The sequence below is a fragment of the Nelumbo nucifera genome, chromosome 1, assembly GCF_055504915.1.
Source record: "Nelumbo nucifera cultivar China Antique chromosome 1, China Antique-T2T, whole genome shotgun sequence".
Classification (NCBI taxonomy): Eukaryota; Viridiplantae; Streptophyta; class Magnoliopsida; order Proteales; family Nelumbonaceae; genus Nelumbo; species Nelumbo nucifera.
In genome coordinates this window covers 215,315,519-215,335,398 of record NC_142649.1, presented here as the reverse complement: position 1 = coordinate 215,335,398, position 19,880 = coordinate 215,315,519, and the positions used below count along the sequence as shown (strand labels likewise).

At 40.0% G+C, this 19,880-nt stretch overlaps 1 long non-coding RNA gene across 2 annotated transcripts; it reads left to right on the top strand.

The window, feature by feature from the left end:
• Nucleotides 1-2,024: 2,024 nt before the first annotated feature.
• LOC148804499 (uncharacterized) lies at nucleotides 2,025-15,061 on the top strand. Of its 2 annotated transcripts, none has more exons than XR_016081081.1 (2): nucleotides 2,025-3,184; nucleotides 14,251-15,061. It is a non-coding gene; the product is annotated as an uncharacterized LOC148804499 (long non-coding RNA). The 2 variants fall into 2 exon arrangements; XR_016081082.1 differs by having other exon boundaries at nucleotides 4,147-15,061.
• The last annotated feature ends 4,819 nt before the right edge of the window (nucleotides 15,062-19,880 follow it).

Here is a 19,880-nt window from a genome sequence, read left to right as displayed (position 1 = left end):
CTTCTGCTAAACAACATTGTTGTTCCTACTGAAGTTGTACAAATCATGGGGCTCATCACAGTAAGTATTCAAATCAATTTAAATGGACTAACGAAGGGGCCCCTGATCCGCAGGGGTTGGAATGGAATTGTAACATTGCTATTTGCTACATTAAAAAGAGATGATGATTTCTTAATAAGAAACTTGCAATTATATGTACTCATGTCTTAAAACTCATATAAAGACTTAAAAGAGATCATCATGTGCTTGTTTTTTAAATATTGCTTCAACAAAGCATCTCATATAAAAGAACACAATTGTACAGTGATAGTTCTAAGTTCTACTTCATAGTTGTCCTTTGTTTCACATCGAGAACTCATAGTTGACTGAGATAGTAGGACCATTCAGCCCAGGAACCATCCAAGCAATCGGTTCCATTTTACTCCAAACCCAGTACTTGGCCAAAAATCATTGAAACAGTCAACGACCCGTTGATTCGGGCGGTCGAACCATTGACCCGTCGACCCGTTCAACGGTTTTTGGCCATTTTTTATTTTTTTAATTTTTGTTGTCAGAACAGGCCATTCGTTTGAATCGAACGGTCGAACTATCAACCTAGAAACCGGTGGTCAGAACAATTCTGTTTTCCGAGTTGATTTTTCTAGATGTATATAATTAAATGAAATAACTTTGTAGTCATAGTCATGGGAAGGGTGGACATTGCAAGGGATTCCAAAACCTTGAAAGATAAATCCAAAGTAACCTTAAACAGAGAAAAAAATTGGTGGTAAATCCATCAAATTGGAAAAACCAAGGAAAAAAAATAAAAAAATCGAGTCCAAAGTTCTGCTTTGAGACGGAGTTAAACATATATGCAATCAAAGAAAGAGGCAAAGCATATCATCTTGTAAGAAAATAAAAAAAAAAAGAAAACATTGCACAAGAAAACCCAAAGAAAAAATAAAAGGGAAGAAATAAAATGGCAGTAAAACTTAGACCGCTTTAGAGGATCTTGAAGAAGAAGACCAAACACAAAAAAGAAAAAGCAGAAAATGAAAAAAAAAGGAACATACCACACATGCTCGAATAAAGCCTACAGCAGAAGAAACCTTTGAATAGTGAAAATCCAAAAGCATAAAAAACCATGGTTTTCGAACCGTCATTGACCTAGATGGACGGACACTTCAGTCTGGTTCCATTTTACCCCAATCCCGGTCCTTGGCCAAAAACCGTTGAATCGGTCAACAACCCATTGACCCGGATGGTCAAACCATTAACCCTTTGATCCGTTCAATGGTTTTTGGCTTCTTTTTATTTTATTTTTAATTGGGAACCATCCAGACAACCGGTTCCATTTTATCCCAATTTCGGTCCCTGGCCAAAAACCATTGAATCAGTTAATGACCCATTGACCCGGGTGGTCGAACCATCGACCCGTTGACCCGTTCAATGGTTTTTGACCTTTTTTTATTTTTGTTGTTAGAACGGATCATTCGTTCAAACCGGACGGTCGAACCGTCGACCCAAAAACCAGTGACCAGAATAGTTCTATAATTTTTTGCTTGTAATTTTTGTTGTCAAAACGGGCCATCCGTTCGAACCAAATGGTCAAACAGTCAACCCAAAAACCGAGTGACATATAAGATATATAAGATTCCTTTTTGTAATTTAAAATTTTTCAATGAAAAATCTTTTATATTAAAAAAGAAATACTGCCATTTGGCGAAAGAGGAGACAGACCACCCCTTTCCCTATATATATATATATATATAAGATACTTCCTTTTCCCATGTCATTGAAGGTCAAAACTTCAAATTCAGGTTTGCACTACATTGGAAATAGAATCATTGAACATGTTGACTTTTGTGGGAATCATCAATCATCTACAAAGGCTGCCACGCAAATGTAGATGAAGTCAAATATAGAGGATGACCAAGGCCTCTGCCATTACCAAACCCAACAGCCTTGGCCTCTATCTATCTCTATTTTGCAGCTATTGCTAATGCGGAGCTTGAGGCTAGTGAATGGTTCCAGCTATCTTTCTTTTGTCTTTCTCAGGTGGCAATGCACTATTACTTCAGTTGTTGCCATTTCAACTGTCTAGATTAATTAGACTGCATTTACTAATGAGCAAGATCTTGATTTAAGTACTCAACGTCAACATGATATAGAAGTATAGGGGGAATGCAAATTTCAGATGAATAGACACTTAGAGAGGAAAAAGTTGGACTCAATTACAGAAGCTAATAGATTCTGAAATTACAGATCAATAGAGAAAGGGAAAAGAAAAATCCCAATTAAGCACGATACGTAGGTTTGGCAACGAAGGAGAATAATAACTAACAAAACGGAATTACAAATCAATATATTCTTCATTTGATGTTAATAGATAAATCTAAATTCAAGATAGAAATATACAAAGCCATATTGCAAAGGAAGAAACTGAGACCAATGAGAAAAACCAAGCTCTCTCTCCTCTAGCTCTTCGAGCCGGTTGAATATCTTTGGACATAATAGTAATTCTCTTAGCGTGAACAACACATAGGTTCCTGAAACAAACCAACCAAATAAGCCGCCATGGTTCTACTTTGGAACCTTAAACTTGTCTTGAAGTCTCGGGCAATCTCACAAACAACCCTCTTAGCGTGATGTGGGTTTTCTTTGTCTTTTACAGTTTTATACTAAAATCATAAAAAAGGTTATTTTAGGAATTCTAAAAAATCTATAACTCACATGTCGTTATATCGTCGTCGACTGTCAGTCACTCTGCATCCATTCGCCCTCTCTCTCTCTCTCATCATCTAAGAAAACAAAACCCCAAAACAATGTCGCCCCACCATTTTCATCGACTCACCACTATCCACTCCACCATCATCGTTGTTCCTCTCTCTCTCTCTCTCTCTCTCTCCAATGTTCCAACCCTTACAAAAGCCCTAACCCAAGAAACCTGAAACCCTCTTCCTCTATTCAACCAAACCATATCCGCCCCATTCCCACAATTGTCACCGACTTGCCGCTGACTGCTGCTAGAATCTCTCTCTCATCTTCCCATCTCATTCCTTCTATTCTTTGAAAAAGAAAAGCCCTAACCCCATTATCTCTATCTTTGGACTCTAACCTATGTTCAAATGTGAACACTAAACATTAAGGAATTGGAAGTACAAGAACAACCAAACAAGGACACGAATTCGGACTCAGGAGATAGGTAAAATATCAACCATTTTTAGAATTTTGGACAAAAAAATTTAGGATTTATTATTTTTAATTATATGTTTATGTATGCATGTTTTTAGTAGTAGAATGTTAAATTATATGTTTTACATGAGAATATTTTTATTCATGTTTCGATATTTTTACTGTATTTATTCAATTGATTATTTTACATTGTTCTTAAGGTTCAGTTTGGAAGGAGTACAAATACAAATATGTACAGTGCAAACACATACAAAATACATGGTTTTGCACTCTACAAATTTGTATTTCTACTCTTTTCAAACTGAGCCTAAGCTTTTTGGTTTTGTTATACATTGTACATATTTAACTTGTCAACAATAAACTGATTTATCTTTTATTGCAATTTTATAAATAGATTTATATGTAAAATATATTGCATTGTTCTTTGTTCAAATGCTTATAATTTCATACTTGTTAATATATTCCATTATTAACAGCCCAAACCGGTGACACTTTGCACCAAATATTTCTCTTCATAGAAGGGTTAAAAGTCCCCAAACCATATTAGAAACCGCACCAAACCATAAAGAAAACAAATTGGTTTGGTTTGGCTTCTATGGCAAAATGGTTTGGGAGAATTTCCCAAACTGTAATTTACTGGTTTGGTCTGAGATATTCTCTAAACCGGACCATGAACATCCCTAGACAGAATCAATGAACAGTTCAAGGTAATCGAACTTGGATCCTGTGCTTTCGGATTAGCTAAATGTGATGGATGCTTAGCGGGCTATGGAACGATCCAATAATAAATTCATGGGCTTCCACTATGTAAGGTATGGGTCTAGGGCTGTCAATGGGTCAATTCTGGGTCGAGACCTGGTAGAATCGGTCCCGAACTGACAAGGAAAACCATGGACCTGGTACTAACCTAGATCCTATAGGGTTTGTAAATTTGGAACCAAAATTTAACTAACCGATTGTTGAATCAATCAGGTCCAACCCGACAAACTCGACTATAACTGGACAAAAATGCAGAGAACACCATGGTTCCTGATGAAGAAATCCAACAGAAAGTGATGTTGCAGGAATTTTTCGATCTCCCTACTAGAGGACAACTCAAACGAACGGGCTGATGAGGTCGGTCCACCGAAATGCAAGAAGACAAAGGATCAGAGTACCTAGGGTATGAACCCAAGCTGGGCACTTTGATGCTTAAGTTAGCGATGAGAGTGTTGAAAGCAAAGAGCTTGAGAGAACAGAGAGTGAGTAAATTGCACAGATTGCACGTACCTTCTCATGGAATAGTGAGGTCCTTTTATAGACATCGAGGTCTGTGTTCTGTGCCCAAGATACCTAGGAACCGGTGGCCTTACCAGTCCATTATCTTCGAAGCACGTTCATTCTACGTTGGTAGTGATCCACACCCGAACCCTCCAAATTGTGTGGGAACCGAGAATATACGTACCGGGTAGGCGACGTGCAGCTGTTTGACTCGGAACCAATAGGCATGTCATTCTAGATAAGGACATCCTGCCACGTAAGTTAGAGGATTGGTACCCTAGAAATCCTACTCATCACTCGAGTCTTTGTTTGTCCGGGTCAGGGAGATTGTGTCGGCTTCCGAGGCCATCAACTTGCCTTCTCGAGGTGGTATGTGCCGCCATTGGCTTGTCTTCCCGAGGTGGTATGTGTTGCCTTATCACGGAGTGACCTGCTAGTCTCTCTCAGATCGAGGTGTAGGTCAAGTAGGTCGGCCTAAGTCATCTAAGCTCCACCTGACCTATCCCCATGTGGCGCCGAGGTGCAATCTATTGGTTCAAACATGCCACATGGTGCTTTACGATTGGTGGACCAAATCACCCTTCATCAATTGCCCCCACTCCTGAGCTCGAGTTGCTCGGCTCGACAAAGGGAGTAGCTTAATCCTAGATTATTACAGAACGAAGCCCTGAAGGTTGGTTCTTCCCCGGTTCGTGGTTTGGGTCGATCTGATTTACTGAATGGGGTCCTCTAATAGGTTGCATATGAGGTACATGCAGACGCCACATGGAAATTAGGCTCTACGGATGTCAAAAACGCGCTTAACTGGTTTCGAGCCTTGAGAAACAAAACGTCACGCCCCTCCAGACCGTCGGATATGGATTCATCTCAATCGTTGGTCGCTTGAGTCCTTTGCCTATAAAAAGGGGCCCCTAGGGGACCATTTACACCTGTGAGGTCGGTCTTAGTCATTCTTTCCTAGTTCAGTAAGTTTTTTGTCTTCCCTCTTTCTTTCCTTTAATTTATCATTGTCGGGTGGTTCGTCAAAGGGAGAGGACCAGAGGGGTGTCCGTGCTGAGGAGGGGTCTTTGGCATAGGAACGGTGGGGTTCCCATAGGTGGTGCCAATTGATGTTACAAGAATTTGTTGATCTCCCTACTGGAGGACAGATAAGACAAACGGGTTGATGAGGTTGATCTACCGAACTGCAAGAAGAAAAAGGATCAGAGTACCAAGGGTGATGAACCCGGGCTGGGCACTCCAATGCTTAAGTTAGCGATGTGAGTGTTGAGAGTAGAGAGCTTGAGAAAACAAAGAGTGAGTAAATTGCACAGATTGCTCATATTGGGGTCCATGGTCTGTGTCCAAGATGTTCAGGAACAACCAGCCTTATCGGTCCATTATTTTCAAGGTGTGTTCATTCCACGATAGTGATAATCCACATCTGAACCATCTAAATCGTGTGGGAACCAGGGATATACATACTGGGTAGGCGATGTGCAGCTGCCTGACTCGAAACCGATAGGCATGCCATTCTATATAAGAATCTCCTACCACGTAGGTTGAAGGATCGGTACCTTGGAAGTCCTACTCATTACTCAAGTCTTTGTCTTCCTGGGTTGGGAGATCATGCCAGCCTCCGAGGCCATCGGCTTGTCTTCCTGAGGTGGTATGGTCTACCTTGTCATGGAGTGACCTGCTAGTCTCTCTCATGTCAGGGTGTAAGCCAGGTAGGTCGGTCTAAGTTGTCTCAGCTCCACTCGACTTGCCCCCACATGGCGTCGAGGTGCAATCTAACAGTTTTGACATGCCACATGGCACTTCACGATTGGTAGGCCAATTCACCTTTCATCAGAAAGATTCAATCCAGAAAGAGAGATAGGTATAAATAAAGATTCTTCTTCATTATCAACTGGTATGAACAATGGCAGAGAGAGAATATACCTATGAAGAGAAAACAACGGTGAGAGAAAACAGACAGATGGTGGGAAACAAACGGGCAGACAAATGGACGATGGACGGAGTTGCAGTCTTGTATACGTAGAAGCAGATGCAGCTAACAGCCCCTCTTTCGTTATTGCTTTCAAGTTTGCAGATGCAGGTGCAGATCAGCAGATGTACATGACGATGGACAGTGAGAAACGGATGGAATTTTCCTGTTTTGTGTTTTTCAATTTGCCTTTTGAATTGAAGGAAATGAAAGGGGCAAAGGGCATTTCGGTAGGATTTTGAATGAAACCCTGTGCAAATGGCCATTTTAGACATCTTTTGTTTAAATATTACATGTATGTGTATATATTTAATAATATATGTATACAATCATATAAACTTGGGCCGGGTCCTAACCAGTTCGGGATAGGGTGGATCCAGAACCAACCCATCGAGACAAGTTTTGGAACTAGAACCAATCCAATCAGTCCGGGTCCATCGAAGTAAATCTACTCTCAACAGTAATGTCTCTCTCTTCTCCATCTCCGAACTGCTTCGTCTCAATATGTCGAAGAAATTGTTCTTTCTTCGCTACAGTCTCCTTGACTTCATATACGATGACCTCTAGCGTCGTCTCGGGACATTCTGATCGGATCCTATGACAGTTTCGCTACTCTTCCGAACTCATTGTAGAGATCAGTGCTGGAGTTGTTTGCGAAAGCATTTTGGCCGGAGAACTGGACGGATTTCACAAACAGAGTGATGATGAGAGCAACACATACCTAAACGCAGTGCAAGGTGTGAAAAGCAAAAGACTACAAAGAAAAGAGACGAGAATCTGAAGAGATTTTGATTCTTTGGGGACTGATTTTGCGGGAATAGTGAGATGGAAACAGAGTTGAGAAAGGAAATGAAATTTGAGGTATTCAAGGCTTTGGCTCCTCCTTCGCTGCTTCTCAAGGTTGCGAATGGTTTCAGGAATCCCATTTTCTTTTGCTTCTTCTACAACTTCACCACTCGTGATGGAGAGGGTTTTATCACAATCGGTAAGATACGAAAGCAGACACAAAGAGGTGGATGGAGAAGCTAGCGTTCTAGTGTATTTTTGAATCTAGGTTTTCTTCCATCATGATTCCCATCTCCTACATTTTGTTACTCTCTGGGTTTTCTTCCACAGTCGGTAAGAAATTATTCTCGCTCTTTTTGGTTATGTTACTACTACTCTCTAGGTGTTTTGTTTTATTGAGAGAGTTGCGACTTTGGGAGGAGATTTACATCCATGGTATTCTCCAAAACATACAAAAGCGTGACGTTAATTTTACATCCATCATCCAAACACCGTAGAGTGTAAATGGGTATAGAATCCAGTTCACAATTTACACTCAAAAAAATCTGACCATTGTTAAACTCTTTGATGTAATTTTGTATTTACACTGCAAACAAATGCAGCCTAAGGCTCAGTCTGGAAGGAGTACTAATGCAAATATGTAGAATGTATAACCTTATATTTTATATTATTTTGTATGTATTTGCACTATCATATTTATATTTATACTCTCAATTTGGAGAAAATGTAAATATAATAGTCTACGGTGGAAAGACTTGCATTTTGTATTTCTAAACCTATATTTGTATTGTACATATTTGTATTTATGGCTTAATTTGGAAGGAGTACAAATGCAAATATGTAAAGTGCAAAATCTTATATTTTGTATGTATTTTGCACTGTACATATTTACATTTATACTCTTTCCAAATTAAGCCTTTACTCTTCCCAAATTAAGCCTAAAAAAGAATACATACAAAATAATATAAAATACAAGATTTTGCACTTATACAACTACGAGGGAGATTTTTCATTTGAGTAGGGGTGTCAACCTTGCTTCTTCTTATATGATTTTTGGTAGTACCTTATTTTTCCGATGAATCCCCAGCATTCCCAATGAACTCTTGTGCAGGACCACAAGAGACCATATATTCCTCTGCATAAGAGCATAATTAGGCTCGAGAGCAAGAGGAATTAGTTTTTTGCATTTATTTTCTCTGAAAAAAAAAACTGAAAACTCCACAAAACATCATGTTTAACGAGTAACAACTGATTCTTCATAGGTTGTTCATTAAATAAGGAATAGAGAGTCCAGGCCTTGGGAATAGCAATGTCAATGGGATGGATCTTGTTTATTATCTATTTATGAAGCCTTTCCGTTCTGTATAAATGAAGCCCAATTACTGATCTCCAAACCCACATGACAGTCCAATTACTGGGCCCTGAGACTCAACAAAATTGAGTCGATTACGAATTCAACAAGCCTTTTTATCCATGTTAAATTATATTTTTCTCAAAATGATTATTAAATCCCACTTCTTATTAATTATGCTGAACCTAAATCATTTTTCAACGTTATGGAGATATCTAAGATAGTACAAGTTTTATTTAACTTGAATTTTAATGTAATGACAAAACAGGATTCATGTAGCTGAATTTAGAAAAATGATATCGGTATTTCATAAATATTGTATATGTATTGGACTCTTGATTAATTCATTATTAATGAAATTGTATGGTACCCATATATCGTCCCACTATATTAATTGTAATATAGTATGAATTTCTTATGTATTTATATATTTTTTATTAAAAATAATTTTTTATTCAAAAACAACATATGAACACAAAAGAGGAGAAACAACCCAATCCTTTGAAGTAGACAACAATTGCAACGACTCACCAAGACCCATGTATAAGTAAAATAATAAAAAATCACTATGGTAATTAAAAATAACTAAAATCATAAAATAATATATAAAAGTATGATAATTATATTTCAAAATAAAAATAAAAATAATAAAAAATAGTGAAAATAATAAGGACAAATTTCTTAAAATACTCCTAAGATTTAGTTAATTGACTAACTCAACCCTTACTGTTTGACTATTGTCTTAAAGTACCCCTACTATTTCTGACAATTAACTAGATCTACCATTGTCGTTAACATTCGTTAATGTTCCGTCAAAATCTGTACACATATGATGCATAAATATTTTTAAAACCCAATACTACCCTCCATCCCTCTTCTCTTCACTTCCCCTATTCCTTCTCTTCAGCCTTCTCTTCTTTGACAACAACACCACCGACAGGAAATATGACTGAAGCATCATTCCACACACCCAACACAGTCAAGAACCCCTCCCTTCTCTTTGCAAATTCGCAGTTCCTTGTTAACCAAAAATGAAGTTCAATCTTCAAAAAATCACCTCACTACTTCGAAGTTCCTCTGCTCCCTCTACTTTGAAGTTCAATACTTGCTTCAAGGATACCTGATGAATCAATTTTTATTGATGTATCAATTTTTTGGCTAAGTACCTCGTCATTTGGTCTACTTCTAAGTGGCCGATGACTCAGGCCGAAGTGGACAACTTTGGCTGCCGAGCGGAATCGAATTGGGCAGGCTAGGTAGCGAGTTGACTATAGTGTCGAACTGACCAGGTGGCGAGCTACCTGTGAAGTGCCGAGCTACCTGTGAGGTGTTGAGCTGCTTGTAAGGTGCCGAGCTGCCTGTGAGGTGCCGGGCTGCTTGTGAGGTGCCGGGCTGACCAGGTGGCGAGTTGCCCGTGAGGTGGTGAGCTGCCCGTGAGCTGCCGAGCTACCTGTGAGGTGTCAGGTTGCTTGTGAGGTGTCGGGCTGACCAGGTGGCGAGCTGGATTGATGAGTTTCGTTGCTCTTTAGAGACCTGCAAGGAACCAAATGTCAGAGGACCCAGGGTGGCTAATCCGGCGAGGTCGCTCCGATGCTTAAGTCAGTACTCTCATATTAGACTGCGAGCTAAAAATCACAAAGTCTGAGAGCTAGAACTTGCTTACTTGCTTGCTTCCCCCCCCCCCCCCCCCCCCCTTACCATTGGGGTTGGTGCCTTTATATAGGCATTGTTTGGTGTGGGCTTCACGCACCATATCCGAGATTTCTGCGAGGTCATTTAAGTGGTTCGAGATTCCTGGAGGTAATCGCCATGCATGTTGACCACCCTCCGGATCGTTCGGCACGTGGGCCAACTTCCAAAGATTGTGGGAGTGTTAGGATATGCATGTTGAATTTGTCAGTGAGCACGTCTTGCAGGTCGCTAGGTCGGCGCCTGTGCCAGGCCGCTAGGTCGCGCCTGGGCCAGGCCGCCAGGTCGCGCCTGGGCCAGGCTGCCAGTTCGTGTCTGTGCCAGGCTGCCAGGTTGCACCAGGGCCAGGCCGTCAGGTCGCGCCAGTGCTAGGCTGCTAGCTTGTGCCTGTGGTGGGACACCATCAACTTGGCTAAGGCAAGTTGTTGCCAAAGTGGTTACAGGTGTCACCTAGTTGTTCTGAGGTGCCATGTGTCACAATATCATTGGAGGGCCAAATCCGCCCTCATCATTTGCCCCCCCACTCCCGAGCCGAAAGTAACTCGGCAGAGGGAGTAGATTTCTTCTTTTGGCCCGGAATGAATAATTCGATGAGCTCGTAAGCGTCGATTCAATTCCTTAGGCTCTGGGAGCGACTCGTAGTCCGCTCCTTGATTTTGCCCATGCTGAAGAGGCGACTAGGTCTTATATGGTGAGGAGGTCTTCGCTAGTTTCGGTATTTTGGTCCTTAGGCTCTAGGAGCGGCTCGTAGTCCATTCTCCTTGATCTTGCCCATGCCGAAGAGGCGACTGGGTCTTATGTGGTATTTTAGCCCTTAGGCTCTAGGAGCGACTCGTAGTCCACTCTCGTTGATCTTTGATTTTTCCCATGCCGAAGAGGCGATTGGGTCTTATGTGGAGCCGAAGTCTTTTATCAGCTTGCTAGTTCGCGCCTGGGCCAGGTCGCCAGGTCGGCGCCTGGGCCAGGCCGCCAGGTCGCCCCTGTGCCAGGCTGCTAGGTCGCGCCAGGGCCAGGCCACGCCTAGGCTATGGCTGCGCTACATCAGCCTCGTTAGTGACGTTGGTTACCCACTCCTACAAGAAGCTACTAGGAGCTCGACCTACGGGGGCAGCACTACTGACTTTAGGTCACCAGCTCGCACGGGAGCCTTGGAAGGTTCGATTGGCAGGGTCGTCCATGCAGTGTTGGCCACCTACTCCCGCGGAAGCCACGAAGAGTTCATCTTTGTAGAGGGTACCTTGCGAAGAGGACTGATGAGGCTTTATCCAAGTTGAAATAAAGTTGGTAGAGCTGTTAGTCTATTGGCCATCAACTTTTTGCAGTCTTTGAGTTCATAAAAATGGAAACTAGAAAGTGAGAGCTTTTAGTTTCTAAAAGGTGAGAACTTAGCTTTCTGAAAGAAGAGGACTTAGCCTTTCGGAGGATGAGAACTTAGCTTTTTGTAGCGTTTTCCACAGACGGCACCAATTGATGAATCAATTTTTATTGATGTATAGAATTTTTGGCTAAGTACATCATCATTTGGTCTGCTTCCAAGTGGCTGATGACTCAGGCCGAAGTGGAGAACTTTGGCTGCCGAGCGGAATCGAGTTGGGCAGGCTAGGTGGCGAGTTGACTATAGTGCCGAGCTGCCTATGAGGTGCCGACTGACCAGGTGGCGAGCTGCTTGTGAGGTGCGGGCTGACTAGGTGCCGAGCTGCCCAGGTGCCGATCTGCCTATGAGGTGCCGGGCTGACCAGGTGGCAAGCTGCCTAGTGGCGAGCTGGATTGATGAGCTTCGTTGCTCTTTAGAGACCTGCAAGGAACCAAATGTCAAAGGACCCGGAGTGGCTAACCCGACGAGGTCGCTCCGATGCTTAAGTCAGTATTGTCATAGTAGACTGTGAGCTAAAAATCACAAAGTCTGAGAGCTAGAACTTGCTTATTTGCTTGCTTTCCCCCCCCCCCCCCTTGCCATTGGGGTTGGTGCCTTTATATAGGCATTGTTTGGCGTGGGCTTCACGCACCATATCCGAGATTTCTGCGAGGTCGTTTAAGTGGTTCGAGATTCCTGGAGGTAACCGCCATGCACGTTGACCACCCTCCGGATTGTTCGGCACATGGGCCAACTTCCAAAGATTGTGGGAGTGTTAGGATATGCATGCTGAATTTGTCAGTGAGCACGTCTCATAGGTCACCAGGTCGGCGTCTCGCAGGCCACCATCTTGTGCCTGTGCTAGACTGCCAGCTTGCGCCAGGGCCAGGTCGCACCAGGGCCAGTCCGCCAGGTCGCGCCAATGCCAGGTTGCCAGCTCGTGCTTGTGGTGGGACACCATCAACTTGGCTAAGGCAAGTTGTTGCCATAGTGGTTCCAGGTGTCACTTAGTTGTTCTGAGGTGCTATGTGTCACAATATCATTGGAGGGCCAAATCCGCCCTCATCAATATCCAAACCCTCTTCTAGTCTCTTCACTTGGCCTACACCACTACACCCGAAAATCTCAAGATAATTGATCTCTACGTGATTTTTGCGATTTTCACAGCATTAATTCAGGTTGTTTGCGTGGCAATTGTTGGATTTTTCCCATTCAATTCGTTACTTTCATAAGTCCTTTCTTGTGTGGGGACAGCAATCCTAGCTGTTTGCCTTCACATTCAGGTTAACAAAGAGAACAAGGAAATCAAAGACTTGCCACCAGAACGTGCATTTGCCGATTTTGTTCTCTATAATTTGGTGCTACGTTTGGTGATCATGAATTTCCTTGCATGGAGCATCACTAATTAAATATTGTAGTTTAATTACTTTAAATTTTGACGATGGATGGATATGCATATGCTGTTATACTTTGGATCACCAAATTTAGCCTTTTGTTGGAAGTTGGAACTATTAATCTCTTCCCAACCAACTGATGAAAACACAAAATCACCACCGAGAATAAAAATAAAACAACTGATTAAAGACTATCGGTGATGCTTCCTCTGAAACTTATCTAAAGGAATGAGAGAAAACAATTGACATGATCGGGCTTGGATTTCAGTTACTGTTCAAAACTTTGGCTCTTAAGGTTTTTGGTTGATGTTTCAGAGGACGAGTTTTGGAAAAAAAATTGCTGAAATTTCTGATAGTAGATCCAGTAGTCTTAAGTTCAGAGGAAGGTATTTTGAAATTTAAACTCCGAAAATCCGTTGGAGTATTCTAAGAGGGTGGATTAGTCTAAGCTAAGAACGTTTAAGGTACTGAAGGGTGAGTTTATTCTCTTCTGTCTTTAGTGTTTGTTTGGGGAATTCCAATATGTAAAGAGTAGGGGTCCTTCCTCCATCCCCAGATTCGCTGTTCTTTAGTAACCTTGTTTACAGTGACAAAGATAGGCAGAACCGTTTGTGGAGGTGGAGCAATTGTTGTTATCTTTTCCTTTTTAGCAGTTGGATATTATTTTGAAATTTTGAGATATAGTTGAGAATAAATTTGACATTTTATTTTTTCGTTACGATTTAATGATGGTAACAATTGTCCGAACTTTAAGACAATACTGAAACAGTAAAGATATAATTAGTCAATTTCCTAAACCTTAAGGATAATTTAATAAAATAATAAAAGTCATAAATTCATAACGAAATATAATAAATATATAATAAAATAATAAAATTATAGAATAATCATAAATTATTATTATTATTATTATTAGGGATTCTAAAGAGGTAACTTTTGACTTCTATTAGCAATAAAAAGTAGTTATTTTATAAAATATCGTAGACAAGGCATCTTTTGCAAGGTAATATTACAAAAGGGCAGTCAAACATTAGGTGCATCCGTTGTATGAGAAATGCCTTTGATGTATTTTTTATGACAAAACTGCCCCTCTTCTTCTTTTTGCAAAATGTATCGAAAAGCCAAAGAAAGCTCTCCGCCTTTCTCTTCCTGTTAATCACTGGAGCTTTTGAAATCCTAGTCCTCTCTCTAAAATTGAAAATAAACCCTATTGTAGCCTTCATTCTTCATATGAAACTCTGTTCATCTTTTTGTTACTAATAAACTCCGGCAGCTGCAATCCAAGTACTTCCTCCCAAGAAGCTCCCGACGGTGAATTTTTGGGCGTCAGCCTTGCTCATGATGTAAAAACCTGCCTACTTTTTGTTGCTTGTTACATCAGCCTTGGCCACGGGAAGGCCGGTACCGCCGCCGTAACAGCCAAAAAAGTATAGCATTACACGACCGGCGTCACTGCGCAGGCCGAGCTCGCTCACCAAGTAGAGGTCTCCTCCTGGTAATCTGATTTCGCTGGAGGAGACATAAACGATGTGGGTGATGTCTCCTACTGGTCTCCCCCATTCCTTGATGCAGGCAAGGCTTGCTTCCTGCGCCATCTTCAGTACTGCTGGGTTTGCTATTTCGAGCCTTTGCTTGATCGTTGGTGAGCCCTCTGTTGTCAGCACAGTTCTGCGTTGTCTAAGATCTCCTTGGAGCAGCATCCACCGCCTGAGAGATGGTCTTGTAATTACCTGACCCATCTGCGGCCACCACAACATCAGCTCGTAAAGCTGCACTGGGTGACTGAAGAAGCTTCCGGTTTGCAGCAGAGACCCATCTCGGGAAGCCATTAGAAAGCAACCGGCGATTACCACCTTCATCAATGAACACAGCAAAGTATATTTCCTAATTTCTAAGAACAGTCCAGAGGAGGAGGAGGTTTTTAATGGAGAGGGTAATTTTATATTCTATGATATAAATTCAACGTGTATGTCATAAAAGTGAATACACGTCATATATCAGTGCCCATATCTGATATTTCTTTGTAAAAGATGCCTTAAAGCCGACATTTTCAAAGAAGCATTCAAAGACATTAAGAGTGAAAAGTTACCTCTAAGCCCTAATAATATATTATAAATATTACTATGTTAATAAATTTTAGTACAGTAAGAGCGTATTATTAATAATAAATAATGAATAAAATACACATAGAACATTTTGGGGATAAATAATAAAACTGTTGTAAAATCTAATGTTTGATGTTTAAAACATAAGAGGTATTAAAAAAATAGCCTGATATTTGAAGTCTTGATTTTAAGACATTAGGGGTTAACTTAAAATAGACCAAAAGAACAAGGCCTTAGTTTTACCAATGTGTTTGCTGAAGTTTCCCCAATATATCCAAATGTATCCATGCCTTTTCATTATATCTACATGTATCCAAAGCACATCAATACATATCCATTTTCAAGCTTGTTGATAGAATACACAATCTAGTCCTTTATATTGTGAAAGGACAGGCCGTTTTCTATCTCTCCCAAAAATCTACTCTTTGTGAGGGGTGTTCATTGTGTGGTTCAAACTGTAAAATCGAACTAAATTAAACTGAATTTGTGGTTTAGTTTGGTGTGAATAAAAAAAAAAATTCTGATTTGGTCTCATTAAATTAATAAACCAAACCAAATCAAATTTGTAAATTATATATATTAATATTATATAATATATAATATTTTAGACTTAAAATTATAAATATATAAATATTTAATAAAAGATTTTATTTTATAAAAAATAATAGAGAGTTTTAATTTTAAGTTTTAGTTTTAACTTTTAACTAACCTCACTCTTCTAACTCTTCAGTGCCTTGCCCTAGCTGCCTTCAACCGAAAACTACCCCTCTATATACCTTTCTTCTCAACCACTGACCACCAGCCATAGGCCCATTACCACTCCACCTTTGCCAATTCTTAATTCGTAATTATTGATTTGATTTGAGATATTCTCCAACCACGCCAAATTAGACGGTAAACATCTCTTAGTTTATAGGAAAATTGTCTAAAACTCACCATGAGTTTTAAGTTTTTATTTTCCAAAATTCACCTTCTGTTAGTGCATATTAATGCTTCTTAACAAAGGTGTCCATGTCAGCATAAATAACATTTTTTATGACCAAATTACCCTTGAATGACAAGTTAGAGGAAAAATTGTCTTTTTCAATTTTCAATTTTCTTGTTTTTTTTTGCATTTTTAGTGTTTTGTTATAATTTCCTATGTTTTTTTTTTTAATTTTTGTGGTGAGTTTAAGAGAAATGCTGAAAACTCAGTGGTGAGTTTTAGACAATTTCCCTAGTTTATATATTAAATATTTTAATTTTTAATTTGAAAAAATCTATGGTACCTAAGGCTATGTTTGCTTTGAAGGAAAAGGTAAAAAAACCCATACAAGGTTTGTAAAAGTTTTCCTACCTTTTCCTATTTATTCCTTTAAACCAAACGCAGCCTAACAGATATAATATAGGAGGCCTTTGACCAATTAAATCACTAAGGTGAATTTTGATGAAAACCAGCTCTTTTATGATACAGTTGAATAGGAGGTGTAAGCATTTCCGATATCGTTTGTAACGGAGCGAAAACATATTTTTGCTGAGTTAAAGGCCCATATGCCAACACCGAAAAAAGGGCCCACATCGCCCACCGTCCAACTAAGACCATTCGGCCATAGAACTCAAACTGTTTAAATTTGATTATTATTATTATTATTACGTAGCTAATTCGTTCTTGACTCCTTGTTGACCCGGCCATAGAAATAAAACGATAGAACTATAGAAGTTCAACTGTTCAAGTAGGCAGGTAGCTAGACTCCTGATGATACTGCGACGGAAATCTCGGGGGGGGGGGGGGGGCAGATTCGGACCGTCCAGTCTCGGAGCAGAATTAAAGTAGGTCCTAACGACTCGATTAGGGACGGTCCAACCATCCAAGTTGCAAGCGGGGACCGACCCAGCGGCAGCGGTCCAGCCTTATTTTATACACCAACCCTTGGGCTCACCGATAAATAGGAAAATGAAGAATTTGTAGCAATGAGAAAGAGCTTATTGACGTATGCCATATCCCACGTGGAAATTTCTCTTTGTTTCTTTCCATTTCTTCTTTGTTATGTGTTATTATCATGTAGAAAGATTTGGAACAGTTTCTTTCTTTTCGTCGGAGACGGACTGCTTCAGAATATATTCCTACCTCCTTCTCGAATCTCCACAGACCATGCAAACTGGGCTTCTCCTTTCCTACTGCTGCTGTCATCAAACAAACAGCTAGAAAGAAGAAATTTTCTCCGTTTCAACTAATCTTTTATTATAAATAGTAATAGCTCCCTCGGTCGTCGACACTCGACACTTACTCTCTCCAAGTCTCGAGACACAAATGGATATGAGTTGATGTTGATCAAGTCTTCTTTCTGTTCTCTTTATGTTGCGCTCCAAGTCTCAGGAAATAACACGACTACTTCTTCACCCTATCAAAAGTTGACTCTCCGCCTTACGTCAATGGCTTTGCACCTTCCGGAAGATTCACCGATGGCCGAACCATATCCGACAATTCGACATAATATATAATAGGTAATTAAACCTGATCATCAATTGCCAGCTCCTTTTTTCTTTTCTTTTTCTGTCTTAATTGACAGTATAGTTCTTGACACACAAATTAATTAATAAATGGTTCGTGCTAGATATATAATTTCTTAATTTGTTTTGTGAATATGTGGAGCGAAGAAGTTTCCACCACCTTATGCTTCGGGAGCCTCCGGCATCTACCTTTACGTTGATTTAGGTTATATTTGAAAAACAAGAATTCGGAGAGAAAAATGAATCGAAGGCTAGAGACGAAAAGGTAAATTTTCATTTACTGCCGTGGGCTATAAATATGATTAATACATCCAAATGCCAGCTTGGCTAACCATTTTATGCAACTTGCTCAACTACGGTTGAGCTCAACTGTTTTCCTTTATTCTCTATTACCCCCGTCAAGTTGGGCAGGGGAAACAAGACCCAACTTGCCAACTAATAAAGTGAACTGTGCAACGCCTACAGGTTTAATTTAATAAATAAGTCAGCAGGTTGCTTCGCTGTGGGAATATAGAAAGTCTGAATGCGGTGCTGCTGAAGATGTTCGCGAACAAAGTGGCAATCAATATCCAGATGCTTAGTTTGTTTGTGGAAAACAGGAATTGATGCAATATGCAAAGCTGCCCGATTAGTTCTGTTTGTTCAACAAATTAAGCCTAATCTTAATAGGGTATCCTGTCTTGTCTCCTTCTCCAATAATAGACTAAAGAGGATGAAACCAAAAACCATGTTTTGTAACTAGACCTATTCATGTGCCGGGTAATTCAATGGTCTGACCGTTATTTTTCGGGTTTGGACAAAACTTCAGACCCGCAAATTTGAACTCAGGCTTTAAATACTAGACCCGATCATTTTTCAGGCCGGGCTTGAGCTTTCTCAAATAAGCCCGGCCTGATACTATTATATATAATAGAAAAACATTTATGCTATATATAATGTATATTTATTTCTTACATTATTAATAAATATTAATTTACTATTAGAAAATACAAATTAATTTATTAATATAATATTAATTTATAAAAATATACTGAAAATAAAACATTTTGTATACAGGTCAGACTTAGGGGCTTTATATATGGGTTTGGACTCAAAATCTAGGCATAATGGTCATGCCGGGTTCGGATCCGACCTACACATTTTCAAAGCCCGGCCCACCAACAGGTCTACTTGGAACAGCACTCCAACCACTAATTAATGTCAATTCATTTATTCTGTGACTCCTGTATTGTATTGTATGTGGGGGTTGACCTGAGGTTGGCACGTCATTCAATGATTCCAAATGCGGCTTCCCGAGGACAGGAAAGAAACTGCGTCTGAGTCAAACTGTCTGTTTGCCGGTGTAATTTACGATCGAGAACCACACAAACCAGTTGGCTGATAAAGTCAACTATATAATTCTTCTGACTGCCTTCCAAGTGCAATGCTTGAAGTTGAAGGTCATTTGAGATGTGTCACCATTTTAGTTTGCAAAGCTTAAATGCTCTACTCTCTCTTTTGTTTCTTACTTATTGCAGTTACGCTGTTGAGTCTGAGAGGGGTGGAAGTCAATGTACGTATAGATTGTATGTTTATTAATTAGAGGAAATTAAACATGATTATTGATTTCAGTCGAGGCGTTGTTTTAAGAATGAACAATGACTAATTTACAGTAGTCTGCATCTGTGTTTAATGTTTCTGAGACGTCTGAAACTGCTTGCACACAAGTCACCCGTAACCACTAAACAAGAAACTAATGTGATTTCATGTTTTTGCGCACCAGCTGACACAAGGAACCAAACATTGGAATTGGAAATGACTACTATTTATATATTTCAGTCAACCCACCCCACCAATTAAGGTTGGGAATTGGGATGCTGCTGCTAATTATTTATTTACACAAACGTTAGATTAGTCGTCTTGAAGCAAGTAAGGACAGTTGCAGTCGATCTTAATTACTTCCATTTCATGCTCTAATATATCATATCAGTTGGTTGTTTCACTTCATCAAGCCTTTCTTTCTGTATGATTACTACTATTAACATTTAACTTTGGGATCACGTTAAATATTTAAACCTCAACTGGTGATAAGCCACCGACAGTCCGACTGGTGCATGGGCTTAATCGAGAACACAAACATTACAGTAGCGCCACTACCACTCCTGTAGTATATATGTGTTGGACGTTGGGCCAATAGCATACATGATCATATAATACAAGGGACGGGCATATACATATACATACAATATGAACAAAACTAATTTAATTTATTGGACTCCTCCCATGCATCTTTGATACACAAAGGAGCTCATCAGAGTTGAGAACTGAA